General features: G+C 33.3%; 1 non-coding gene and 1 pseudogene across 1 annotated transcript; one reads left to right on the top strand and one right to left on the bottom strand.

The window, feature by feature from the left end:
* Positions 1-13,684, top strand: part of LOC124974373 (olfactory receptor 2T6-like) — a 147,216-nt pseudogene that overhangs the window by 18,617 nt on the left and 114,915 nt on the right.
* LOC124974384 (U6 spliceosomal RNA) lies at positions 7,428-7,529 on the bottom strand. Its single transcript, XR_007106774.1, has one exon. It is a non-coding gene; the product is annotated as a U6 spliceosomal RNA (small nuclear RNA).

The raw sequence follows: 13,684 nt of genomic DNA, 5'->3' as shown, positions 1-13,684 counted from the left end.
TTGCCTTTATATTCTCCAAATAAAATATCTAACAGATCCACATTTTTAATTGAAAAAATTTGTTAAACACCAGTTTTTGTTAATTGTTTTACCAAAATAAATATTAAAGTTAAAATCGTCAAATCCCAATTAAGGGTTGACATCTTTTTTAAACCATTTTAATACTTGCAGGCAAATGGGATTCTCACTGAATTACTACAGACTGAATGTAAGTCATTGATTATAACTCTAAGAAACAAGAAAGATGCCATTAATTTAGACTAACCTGGAGTTAAGAACTTATTTTCTACATTTTTATACATTTCAGTAATTCATTTTTAATTAAGTGAATTAAATTACAAGTTTTGATTTTATTCAAAAATTTTTAACTTTTAAGTAATTTTCAAAAATGGACTAGAATGACTCGAATTTAAGACTGCATACCTTTTCTAAAATAACACACAAGTAGAGAGTGATTAAGTAGCATATTTGCTGTATATTTATATATATATAGAATTATTCTATATATTTATATATATAGAAATATATAAAGTTTAAGAAGACATTCAAAATATGTGACTTCTTGTTATGTTGCTAAAGATAGAGCTACTTTTGATTATATAATAAAATTATAACTTTTATATCAGTCACATTGCATTCAAGAATTAAAATTTTTGTTTAATTGTGTAAATTTAAAAAATGCTTTTCCTGTGGCCCACATCACTAAGAAGTGAGTTTAGTCTAGGTCATAGATAGAAAGAAATGTTTTGGTTGTACAAAACTTGGAGAGAAACATTCCTCAACTACATAAAGGCAAATGTCCTTTACCTTAATTATCTTTATTGAGACAAGAATTTGAAAGTATGAACATGGTGAATCCCATATTAATCATTTTTATACCACCAATATGATCTTCTGATATAGTGACTGATACATATACTTTAGTTCCTCAAACCAATGATCTTTATTGCCCTGAAGTGTGGTCTTCACAGTTAGCATTAGAGTTTGTTCCTACATTAAGCATTTGTTTCCAGAACCACTGAGAAGAGAAAGTTTCATTAGACATGGAGCCAGCATGTACATGAATAGCCATGAAATGCTTGGTAGAAAGTCTTTCTTGCTCAAAGAATGGGCCCCCCAGGCAACAAACTTATCAGGGGTACATGCTTACTTGTGTCTATCTTAAATAATATGTGCTTTGGATTTTATTGAATAATACACATTAATTTAATAATGTCTTGGTTAAAGACCAGCTGCTGATTCCTTTAATAATTTCTTAACTCTTAAGTTGCTAAAATCCTTTAATTTTACCACAAAAGGAGATATTCATTTTCACTGTTTACAAATATTTAAATATAGTTTATTTATATATAGCTAAAAAAGAAAAGCAATAACAATACCCATAATCCTAATACTATGACATAAGCATTGTACATATATGCACATGTATTTTCAATAGAAATGCTTATACTGACTGCATTATTTTCTAATCTGCTTTTAATTTTATGTAAAAGCTGCAATTCAGTATTCAGCAATCCTTTTTAATGGTCCAACAATATTTCATTAAATGAAGGTGCCATAATGAATAATTCAGTTCTTCACTGTTCATAAATTGACTTCGGTAATGACTAATTTCAATCAGTTTTCAGTGAATAACATGTGGCTTTGCCCATTTCTCATATTATATACTAAGAGGAAAGGAAACACATGAAGTTCAGTTTTTATGTTTATTATCATCCTTATTTTAAGATTCATAAATTTAAATATACTATTTTTGCTAGCAGTATATGACAGTCTGTTTTTCTGGTATGTTTTACAACACTTACATATTTCAATATTTTTCACATTTTATAATTTGGTAGGTTAAAATAGCATCCAATTCTGTATTTTTAAATTTCTTGATACTAATGATGTTTACTTGTCATTTTCTCTGTACCTTTTCTAACTATATTTTTGTGACTGTGTTTCCTGATTGTATATCCTAGTTTGGTTTGAAGCATATAGTGCTTTCTTTTTTTCTCATTGGTTTATAAAATCATTTAAGGCACAGTCATTCTATAAATCTATCATGAAAAAGATTTTCCCCAAGTTTTTGTTGGCCTTTTGTTACCATTTGTCCTATTTTGTCATGTCTCAAAATTCCTAAGTTACACAACATTGTCTGCCAACTTTATTCTTTATGGTTTACCTTTTTTATGCTTAGACATTCACCGCTCTAAGTATAAATAAAATTTGCCTTCATTTTCTACCGTATTTCAATAGTTTTGATGTGTTGTAATTATATGTTCACTTCACCTGGTAATTTAATATGTTAAAATGATTATGCAAAAAGAATGTCATTTGGGTTAATAATAAGCCAGTTGGTTTAATGTATTTTTAATGTTTAGTGTATTTTAGTTGTATATGATAGTGAGGTTCATTTTGACACTTGTAAATGCATACAACAATTTTCTTCATTTCAATCACTGATACTATACCTTTCTCTCCTCCTTCCTCCTTGATCCCCTTCCTCTACTCTATTGATCTTCCTTTAACCAACTAATTTCTTTATTAAATTGTTGCATTACAGTTATATATAAAATTGTAATGCATTGTGGTATACTTATACATGCACATAGCATAATTTGGTCAACTTTATTTCTCGATATTTTGTTTCCCTCCCATCCTCTCTCCAGCTTGGTCTTCTGCTACTACTCTACTGCCCTCTATTCTATTTTGTCTCTATTCCATTTGTGTGAATCCCCTTTCTAAATACCTTTCTTCTCTCTCTATTCTGAATATGAGAGAACATTTAACCCTTGACTATGAGAGTCTGGCATATTTCACTTAGCATGATGTTCTCTGGTCCCATTCTTTGACCAACTCATGACATAATTTAATTCTTCTTCATGACTGAGTAGAATTACATCACATATATGTGCCACATTTTCTTTATCCATTCATCTGTTGATGAGCACATAGGCTGGTTCTGTAACTTGGTTATTGTGGATTGTGATGTTATCAACATTGAATTGTAATTCTATCAACATTGGTATGCAAAATATTGCTGATTTTAATTATTTTAGATGAATATCAAGGAGTGGGATACCTGACTGGTTCAATTCCTAGTCTTTTGAAGAATCATCATACTACTTTCCAAAGTGGTTTTTCTAATTTGTGGTCCCATGAATAATATATAAGTGTACCATTTACCACACATTCCTGCCAACAATTATTCTAATTTGCATTATTGTTGATTGCCATTCTGAGTGGGGTGAGATGAAATTTCAGTATAGATTTTATTTCCATCTCCCTGAATACTAAGGATGTTGAACACTTTTTTTCATGTAATTATGAGTCATTTGTATTTCTTCTTTTGAGAAATGTCTCTTAAGATATTTTGTCTGTTTATCAAGTGGGTTATAATATTTATGTCTGTGTTGTGTGTGTGTGTGTATGTGTGTGTGTGTGTATTAAGATTTTTGAGTTCCTTATATATTTGGATTGGTAATTCCCAATTGCAATAGCTGGCAAAGATTTTCTCCCATTCTGTAGACTCTTACTTCCTTTTCCTGATTGTTTCCTTCATGTGCAGAAGCTTTTTAATTTAATGCTAGCCAACTTATTGATTCTTCATTTTATTTCTTGAGGCATCTTATCAAGGAGTCTGGAGTGTTGTCCCTATGTTTTCTTCTAGCATTTTCACTTTTTCTGCTCTAATTCCTATGTCTTTCATCTGCTTCAAGTTGATTTTTGTACAGGAGAAGTAGGGATCTAGTTTCATTCTTCACATATGGCTATTCAGTTTTTCCAGAACCATATGTTAAAAGGCTTTCCTTTTGACAGGCACTGGGGCACACACCTGTAATTCCAGAGATTTGGGAGTCTGAGGCAGGACACTGCAAGTTCAAGGCCATCCTCAGAAACTTAGTGAGGTCCTAAGCATCTTAGTAGAGAGAACCTGTCTAAAAATAATAATAATAATAAAATGGCGAGGACTTATCTTAATGGTAAAATGCCCCTGAGTTTAATCCCCAATACAAAAGAAAGAAGAAAAAAGAAAGAAAGAAAGAAAGAAAGAAAGAAAGAAAGAAAGAAAGAAAGAAAGAAAGAAAGAAAAAGGTTATCTTTTTTCAACTTGTGCTCTTGGTATCTTAGTCAAGGATCAGATATTTACATGGAATTTTCTCTGTGTCTTCTAGTCTATTCCATTGGCCTTCCTATCTGTTTATCTGTTTTTATGCCAATACTATGCTGTTTTTATTACTGTTTCTCTGTAGTATAAGTCAAAATAAAATATTGTGATACCTCTAGCCTCATTCATGTTGTTCAGGACTGCTTTGGCTAGTCAGGGTCTTTTATTTTTCCCTATAAGTTTTAGGACTTTTTTTTTCCTATTTTTGTGAAGAATGTTATTGGTATTTTGTGGGTACTGCATTGAATTTTGAGGTTGATTTTGATAGTATAGTAATTTTAATGACACAAATTCTACCTATTCCTGATCATGGTGGGTCTTTCCATCTCTAAGGTCTTCTTCAATATCTTTCTTTAGTATTTTGTAATATTTATTGTAGAGGTCTTTCATCTGCTTAGTTAGATTTATTTCCAGGTAATTTTTTGAGGCTATTGTGAATGAAATAGTTTGCTTGATTCTTTTTTTGGGGGTGGGTTAGTGGGAAACAGGGATTAAACTCAAGGGCACTTGACTACTGAGTCACATCCCCAGTCTTATTTTGTATTTTATTTAGAGACAGGGTCTCACTTAGTTGCTTAGCATCTCACTATTGCTGAGGCTGGCCTTGAAATCATGATTCCCCTGTCTCAGTCTCCCAAGCTGCTGCAATTACAGGTCAGTGGGCCATGGGCCATGATGCCCAGCTTTACTTGATTTCTTGGGGGACTTATTTTTGGAATATAGGGCAGCTATTGATTATTCTGTGTTGATCATGTATCCAGGAACTTTGCTGAATTTATTCATCAGCTCAAGAAGTCTTCCGGTGGAGATTTTGGATATTCTAAGTACAGTATCTTGTCATCAACAAACAGAGATAACTTGACTTCCTTTTTCCACTGTATTTCTTTAATTTCCTTCTCCTACCTCATTGCTCTGGCTAGTTTCAAGAACTATATTGAATAGGAGTGGTAAGAGTAGACATATTTGTCTTATTCATGATTGTAGAGGAAATGCTTTCAATTTGTCTCTATTGAGTATGATGATGACTAGAGATTGTCATATATGGCCTTTATGGTATTTAGGTTTGTTCCTCCTTAGTTTCCTCAGTGTTTTTAACATGAATGATGGTGAATTTTGTCAAAGACTTCTTCTGCATCTCTTCAGATGATCATGTGATTTTTGTCCTTGTTATTTTTTATGTGATGAATAATATTTATTTGTTAACATATACTGAACTATCTTGCATTCCTGGGATGAAACCAACTTGATGGTCCTGGTTGTTAACCTTTTAGATGTGATCTGCTAATATTTTATTAAGGATTTTTAATATATGTAAATCAAGGATATTGATCTTTCTTTCTGTTTTTATGTAGCTTTATCTGGTTTTGGTAACAGGGTGATATTGGCTTCATAGAATGAATTTGGTAGTGTTCCCTCCCTTTGTATTTCAATTCTTAGTCTTTAGACGAATTGCCACAATTTGCAGAGAATTTGTGTTAGTTCTTCTTTAAAAGTCTTGAAGAACTCAGTTGAGCATCCATTTTGTCCTGGATTTATCTTTGTGGAAAGATTTTTATTATTATTTCAATTACATTGTTTGAGATTGGTTTGGTTCTATATACTTTTGGTTCAATTTTGGTAGGTCATAAGTATCTAGAAATTTGTCAATATCTTCTAGAAATTTGTCAATATTTTTCTAATTTATTGGAATACAAATTTTCAAAATAGTCTGTAATGATCTTCTGTTTTGCAGAAATTTCTGTGATGGTATCTCCTTTTTTATCTCTTAGTGTATTGATTTGGCTTTTCTCTTTCTTTTTTTTTGTTAGTTTGTATAAGGGTTTATTGATGTTGTTTGTCATTTCAAAGAACCAAGCCTGTTGCATTTCTTCTTTGTACTTTTTTTTCTCAATTTCATTAATTTTGGCTCTGCTTTTTAACCTTTATTATTTGTACCTATTAATTATTTTCTTCTTTTCTAGGACCTTGATATGTAGCATTAGATTTTCTTGAAAATGTTTCTTTTTTCTTTTAATAGAGACACAATACTATTAATTTTCCATTTACAACTTTTTTTCATAGTGTCCCAGAGATTTTGATATATTCCATCACTATTCTCATTTGATTATATAAATTTTTAAATTTTTCTTCTCATTTCTACTATGATCAACTTCTCATTGAAAAAAACATTTTTCAATCTTCATGCACTTATGTGATTTCTATAATTTTTCTTACTGTCAATTTCTAATTCCATTATATTATGATGTGATAAGATGCATAGGATTATTATTTTTTTGTTTGCTAAGACAGGCTTTGTAATGTAGAGTATATTCTATTTTTCAAAAGGTCCTGAAGCTGCTGAGAAGAAAGTGAATTCAACTGCTTTGGATAAAATAGTCTATATGTATCTGTTAGGTCCATTCAATTTATGGTGTTATTTAGGTTGCAAGTAGGTTTATTGTTACTTTACATCAGGATGACCTGTCTACTGGTGAGAGGGGTATATTGAAATCACCCAGTATTATTGTATTGGGATCTATTTGAAATTTAATGTTAAGAAGTGTTTGTTTTATGTAGTTAGATGCACTGATATTTGGGGCATGAATATTTGCTATTGGTATATCTTCTTGTTGGATTGTTCCCTTTACCAATGTGTAGTAACCATTTTTATCTCTTCTGATTGCTTTTTCCTTGAAATTTGCTTTGTCAGATATGAAAATATGTACTCCAACTTTTTTTTAGGACTCCATTCACATGAAAGATAGTTTTCAATTCTTTTACTTTCAGCTTGTGGATATATTTGCCCATATGATGATTTTCTTGCTGACCAGATATAGTTAAAACTTTTTTAAAAATCTGCAAATTTATGTGTTTTCCTTGAAGTACTTAAATCACTTATATTCAGAGTTATTATGAATAGATGTTTGTTATTTTCTGTCATATGGGCTTTGTCTTATGTTTAATTTAGTCCTAATTTTAATTTATTTAATTGCTCTCTGAGAGAATCATCTATTTGAGAGCCCTGTGGTTTCATTTTTAGTTCTGTGTGTAATATATCTTTGTGGTGCTGGCTTAGTGGACATTTTTTCTTTTGGTTTATCTTCATCATGGAAAGTTTTTTTATTTCTTCTTCGATTTTGAAAGATAGCTTTGATAGGTATAGGAATCATGGCTGGCAATTATTTTCTTTCAGAGCTTGGATTATCTCATTCTAAGCTCTTCTTTTATTTTACAGTCTGAGTTCAGAATTCAAAAGTAACTCATTAACTTACTTTCAAATGTGACCTGACATTTAAAAAACATGGACAACTTCATGAATCTGTGTGATCCTTGCACATGGACCATTATAATCTTCTTTGTATTCTAATTTTAGTATGTGTGCTGCCAGAGTGAACACCAATTTAATATTTTTTAACTGATGTAATTGTGCTTAATTAATTGTTTCTTGTTGCTGACAGATCTCTAACTCTAAGTGGTAAAAACCTCTACACTAATCCTGAAATCTTTCTGTTGCTCACACTTATTGATAAGAATGCTCTGTAGGATCTGTCAAATACAAAGGCCTGGCATGTGACTATGCATCTGCTTTTATGTTGCTTGTTTTATTAAATCACACATCAGTTTGATTTTTCACCCATCAGCAAATTTTGCAATTTCACTCATCTAACCTGCCTTACTACAGCATGGCCACTGTTTTCTTCAGGGACAACCAGTTATCACTATTATTCAGGAATTGCTTTGCCATGACTTCAAGGACCACGTTTTCTTTTGGTATTTGAAAACTGAAAAATACTAAAAAAATATTCAGGGTTAATTTCACCCAACTAAATCTTGATGTTTCCACTCTGATTTGGTAACATATTTTGTAAGATTATTCCCAGTCTCAGGTATATCATTTCCTTTAGGGTTAGGTTTCTCTACCTAGACTCCTATAGTCTTGAAAGGAATGCCCTTGCTGGGTGCTGTGGCACATGTCTGTAATACCAGGGGCTCCGGCGGCTGAGGCAGGAGGATCACAAGTTCAAAGTCAGCCTCAGTAAAAGCGAGGCACTAAGCAACTCAGTGGGACCCTATCTCTATATAAAATACAAAATAGGACTGGGGATGTGGCTCAGTAATTGAGTGCCCCTGAGTTCAATCCCCAATACCAAAAGAAAAAAACAAAGAAAAACAAAAGATAGTAAAGTAATTCCCTTAAAACCAAGCCCTGTGGTCATCACTCTCTAATTCCTTTTCAGATTGAGAATCAGAGAATTTGTCTGCAGAGGATAGTGTAAAGTTTCAATGCTCATATGAGTTTTATTTGACTGCTATAAGAAATTATCACAGACTTGGTGGTTTGAAACAACAGAAGTGTGTTTTTCCCCAACCCTGAAGACAAAATTCTTAAAATCAGAATAATAAGCCAAAATCAAAGTGCTGTCATGACTGTGCTTTATCCAAAGACTCCAGAGGAGAATCTTTGCCTATTCCATCTTGGTGGCCACCCATATTCACTGATTTATGATGACCACATTCCTTTCATTTCTGTATACTCTGTCAAATGTGCCTCTCCATCTTGTTTATCATCATATTTGTGATTGCATTTAGTGTCCACCCAGAAAATATAAGACAATTGTCCCATCTGAAGATTGTTCAGTAAATCCCATCTCAATAGTTATTTTCATGTAAAGTAAGTTACAAGTTTCAAGTATTAGGATCTTATATCTTTGGGGACCATTTCTTAGCTTATTACAGTGCTTCATTTCTAGTATCAAATAGCACTAGGTTTAAATTCCATATCCAGAATTAATTATCTGCATTAACTTCAATGATGATACAAGTTCTCTGAGTTTCAATTTCATTATCTGAAAAAACAATGAGCTTAAGATTATAGACCTTATATGCTTATTGTCAGCTATAAGAAAATGCCTTCAAACTAGTCAAAGAACATGTCTCATAACACAGTGTTAAATGTTAGTTATCACTTTGGGATAAGTTTGAATGGATATTGGATTAAATTGCAAAGAGTCTTAAATATTCTGCTATAGAGTATAACATGGAGGGGCACATTCAGAAGTTGTTGCTGGATGTAAATCATAAGATGAATAGAAATGAATTACAGTATTTTTCTGGTATTTGCATGTAGACAGGATTGACAAAGAAAGAAAATTTGTGAAAATTACTAAGTGATGTTAATGTAAATGAACTAAAGAGAAAGAAAATCTTTGGAAAGTAAGGAATTTGTATCTCTCTAGACCACAGTCTCCAAGAGGGTAAAGGGAAAAGGTTTTAAAAAATCACTAAAGTCTTGGTATCCAAACAAACGTATTCTACCTATTTTGTTTTCTCTATGAGTACCTGTTAATAACTATTTAAAATCCACTTCAAGTTGTTAATATCCCATATCACCAGAAGGAACTTAGTATTGTTTCATAATTTTTTTAAATACATCAAAAACACAGAAAATGCATTATTTTCTTTGGAAACAGATGGCCTGAATGTAGCTTTGGGATTAAGATTGAACACAATTTTGTAGGACTCAATAGTGTAAAGTAATTGATATAAGTTATTAGCACTGTCAGCTCTTTCATTGTCCCTGATTAATAATCTGGGCAAAAAAGTAGATAAACTAAAAAAGATTATGCACTATTAGTCAGTTTTAGTCAAAGGAAAACAGGAACCAATCTTAGGAATTCTCGTCAGGAAAAGATCTAAAATGCAGGGGATTAAGGTGTTTTCAAAGTCTTTGAAAGGGTTGGGAGAGCAATGTCAGAGAAGCCAAGAATCTCAGAAAATCAGAAAATTGAAAGGATGGCAAAGAATTGTTTATGATCTCATTTCTAGAAAACAGTGAGTAGAGAGTCAAAGAGAATGCCTAAAAATGACTACAGAGTCTCACTCCTGTCAAAGACCACTTGCTTATCCTAGATAAGATGGTATGTTTGGCTTACTTTGATGAAAATTTCAACAATGGATTAAATTTTTTTCTTTAAAAATCTCTGTAATGAAAACTATCTGATGTGGGAAGGGCTTCTTCAGGTATGAGTTCTGTTCAAATAGAAGATAAGCAATTGAGAATACTTATGACAAATTTTCTGCTGTTGTAGCATACATTCCACCTCCAATATACTGTGATTTATTTTCAGGCATAGTAGGAAAAGGAGGGGTCTTTAAGCAGGAAATTCACAAGAAGAAAGATGGTCATATAATAAAAATAGATGAAAGAAAGTTACCACTGTAGGGAAAGAAGTGCAAATAGCTTTTATTTCTGAGATTGGAATCACATTATTTTATTTATTTATGTATTTATTTATTTATTTTTAGTACTGGGAATTGAACCCAGGGGCACTTTACTACTGAGCTACATCCCCAGGACTTTTATTTTATTTTTTATTTTGAGATAGGGTCTTCCCAGGTTACTCAGGGCCTCACTAAGTTGCTGATGCTGGCCTTGAACTTGCAGTCTAACTACCTCAGCCTTGTGAATCACCAGGATCATATCCAGCTGACACCATGGCAGTAGAAGATAGTGTGTGAAAAATAATATGGGTGGAATTCATGTCTTAGGAAAGATAATGTTAAAGATCTGCCAAATCAATGCTATCACATTAAGATTTAAAACCACTGAATGTCTCAGAATTAAATCACATGAGACCTTTGAAGAGAACTTGCTGGAGATAGTGGAGGACTACTATAATCAGCATGCAAGGGAGAAAATCACATAATTTAAATTTTAGAAAGCCTGCCAAGTCTGTGCTATATGCAAATAGAGGCATGGGTATTGAGGTAGAGAGGCCTTTTTTTCTTTAGAGTTATAATTTATTTTACTAATACACCTTATGAATATCTTTAATTTTCAAATATTTGTGTTAAGTCTACTAGCAAAATATTCCAGAGGTATTCATCTGAGTTTAACTTGTTTCTCCTACTAGGATTTTATAAAATTTTACTGACCTTAACTTTTTTTCTTTTGTGCTATATTCTCAGATTCCAGCACTAAGAAAAATGATTTTGTCATAAATTTGTTTAACAGAATTGCTGCCTTGGCATCTGATTCAGATAGTTTTTTTTTTCTGCTATGTCTGAAAGAACCAACCAGCACAATTGTAGAGGAGGAAAATTTATTCAGAGTTCATGGTTTCAGAGGTCTCAATCCATAGACAGCTGGCTCTATTCTTCGGGGTTCCAGATGAGGTTGAACATCATGGCAGAAGAGTGTGGCAGAGGGAAGCAGTTCACATGATGATCAGAGAGCAGAGAGATAGTCTCCACTGGCCATATGCAAATATATACCCCAAAGCCACACCCCCACTCCTATCTCCTCCAGTTATACCCTACCATTTCCTTTACCACTCAGTTAATCCCTATAAGGGAATTAATTCACTGATTTGTTTAAGACTCTCACAACCCAATTATTCCTCCTCTGAACCTTCTTGCATCATCTAACATGTGAGCTTTTGGGGAATGCCTCACATCCAAACCATAACAACATCCATTTTTAGTCCTGAACATAATGTGTCTGAATGAGTTAAAACCTTCCTTTCAGATGTGGTTTTGATGTGGTCTGCTTAGTCCTCATTTCACTGACCCAAAACCAACACACCCATAGCTGCCAAACACAGTACAACCTAATGGTTAATTCCAGAGTCATAAAAAGAACTTCTGCCTTCATGTATGTGTTCTTTAAACTAGGTAATGCACATTCCCCAGGGAAGTCAAAGGGGTAGGGGCCATGGCGCTTAAGAACAGGTGTCATCTCTTGTTATTGTGTTCCCCCTCTGCTTCATGAGGGTGTCCTGGATACTGCCTCCCCACTCTCCATAGCCTGCAAGGCATGCTGCCTGCTACTTTGTGGATCTATAAATAATAAAACTATTATTTCATGGTTTGGTTTTGCTGCTTCCTTGAGGTCTCACCAGACTAACACACAGAAACTAACTCTTCTACCAGTTAGGGCTCTCCTAGAGAGTGGTTCTTTGGGTAATAATAAACTGGGTACAGTTCAGACAAGAGCCACAGAGAACCTGACAGGAAATATGAGTTTCCTGCCAGAGGGAGACCTGGTCAGACACTTAGATATTAAGCCATTCACCAGGATAAAGATGTTGTCCTGTTGTTATGGTTTAGATGTTAGGTGTCCCATGAAAGCTCATGTGTGAAACAATGCAAGAAAGTTAGGAGGTGAAAGATGGCTTTATGAGAGCCTTAACAGTGTATTAATCCACTTTAATGGATTAACTGGGTGATAACTGTAGGGCAGGTGGGGTGTGGCCAGAGGAGGTGGGTCAATGGGGGCATGCCTTTGGGGAATATGTTTTATCCCAGGAGAGTGGAGCTGTGTTTCTCAGCTTCCTGGTATCATGTTCTGAACCACTTTCTTCTGCTACACCCTTCCACCATGATGTCCTTCCTCATCTAAGGCCCCAAGGAACAGAGTTAGCCATTCAGGACTGAGATTTCGGAAACAACACAAACCAAATAAACTTCCTCTTCTAAAAATATTCTTGTCAGATCTTTTGGTCATAACCTGGAAAAAACTGACTAAAATGCCTACGAAAGACACATTGTCAACATTCATGACCACATTCCCTATATCTCCATCAGGGCAGGGCTAGAGTTTGTAGCCATCTCTAAAGGGACTTTGGGACCTAATTAAAGGAAAATAAAACAGCTTTGCAGGCATTTTCCTTGTATTTGCTTAATAAAGTGCCTTCCTGGTTAGCTAAACTCATCTTTTATTGAAATCTGCAAACTTCTTAGATAATCTTATTTTTAATGGAGACATTTCCTTACCTGCTCCTGCTAGATTTAGTTGTACTTTCTGTTTGGGCATTTTAACCTTTATTATAAACATTATTCATTTAATTTAAGGTTTCCTATCACCAAGGATCACTATAAAAGTGGGTTTTAAAATTTCTTTCCTTTAAAAAGAAATTCACTAAATTGAATTTAAACTTCTCTATGGATTTTGAGATAATAAATAAATTGAACAAAAGTTAACAGAGTACAGTATACATAAAGCTCAGTATAAAAATATACTGTGAGGTTTAATAGAGCAGAGAAGGCAGCTCTGGTACCTCGTGCAATTGTTGTATGTTCATGCAGGAAGCATAAGAATAGGAGTAAGGAGGAACAGTGCATTGTCTTTATGTTGTACAAGTTTCTGCTTGAATGTGATACTGTGTTTTGCATATTAAAAATATATTTATTTATAGGAAGATGTGACTTTAATGTAGCGATTCACAGTTCTCTGACATTAGGAATATAAATTATTCCTTAGAGTTTATATGAAATTCAAATTAAACCACAAACTAGGAGCTAAAGGTAGTTTTCCTTTAGTAATCCTATCTGGCACAGACCTGCCCTCCTAGGTACTATTTACATTCATCTTACAGGGACTAGCTTTTAGAACTCCAAACATAAGTTCTTTAGTCCCAAGGGGTTTTTAAACACTTTTATCATTCAAAACTAATGATCTTCAAGTTCTTTGTGACTTTACTATCTATGAAGACATTTTGACTCAGTTATCAAGTGGGGCAGCTCAGAATAAAACTAAAATATCTGTTATAT

Source organism: Sciurus carolinensis, unplaced genomic scaffold (genome assembly GCF_902686445.1).
Source record: "Sciurus carolinensis unplaced genomic scaffold, mSciCar1.2, whole genome shotgun sequence".
NCBI classification, from domain to species: Eukaryota; Metazoa; Chordata; class Mammalia; order Rodentia; family Sciuridae; genus Sciurus; species Sciurus carolinensis.
Note: the sequence above shows the minus strand (reverse complement) of the source record. Positions and strands in the feature narration are given on the sequence as shown.